Source organism: Octopus bimaculoides, chromosome 6, assembly GCF_001194135.2.
Source record: "Octopus bimaculoides isolate UCB-OBI-ISO-001 chromosome 6, ASM119413v2, whole genome shotgun sequence".
Taxonomy (NCBI): Eukaryota; Metazoa; Mollusca; class Cephalopoda; order Octopoda; family Octopodidae; genus Octopus; species Octopus bimaculoides.
The window spans coordinates 46,877,912-46,878,352 of NC_068986.1; positions in this window are offsets into that span (position 1 = coordinate 46,877,912).

Sequence of the window (441 nt, forward strand, 5' to 3'; positions counted from 1 at the left end):
TTGGCAGAGTCTATGTTGTCCATCCCAACTACTCAGAGTGCTACTATCTAAGGCTTCTATTACACCATGTCAAGGGACCCACATCATTTACGGCCTTACGAACGGTTGATAACACAGTATGTCAAACATATCGCCAGGCTTGCCATCTCAGAGGTCTTCTGGAAGATGATGCACACTGGGATGCCACTCTGACAGAGGCACAAATGTGCAAGTCTCCTATGCAGCTAAGAAACCTCTTCTCCGTCATGCTGGTGAACTGTGGATTGTCAAATCCAAATCAACTTTGGGACAAATACAAGGAGGGGCTTTCTGAAGACATTCTTTAAAGAATTCAATATCAGTGTGACGGTGATGTCACATTCAATGATGACATCTTCAATGAGACATTAAGATTAATAGACGACAAGGTTCAATTACTGGGTGGAAACAAACTTGAAATCT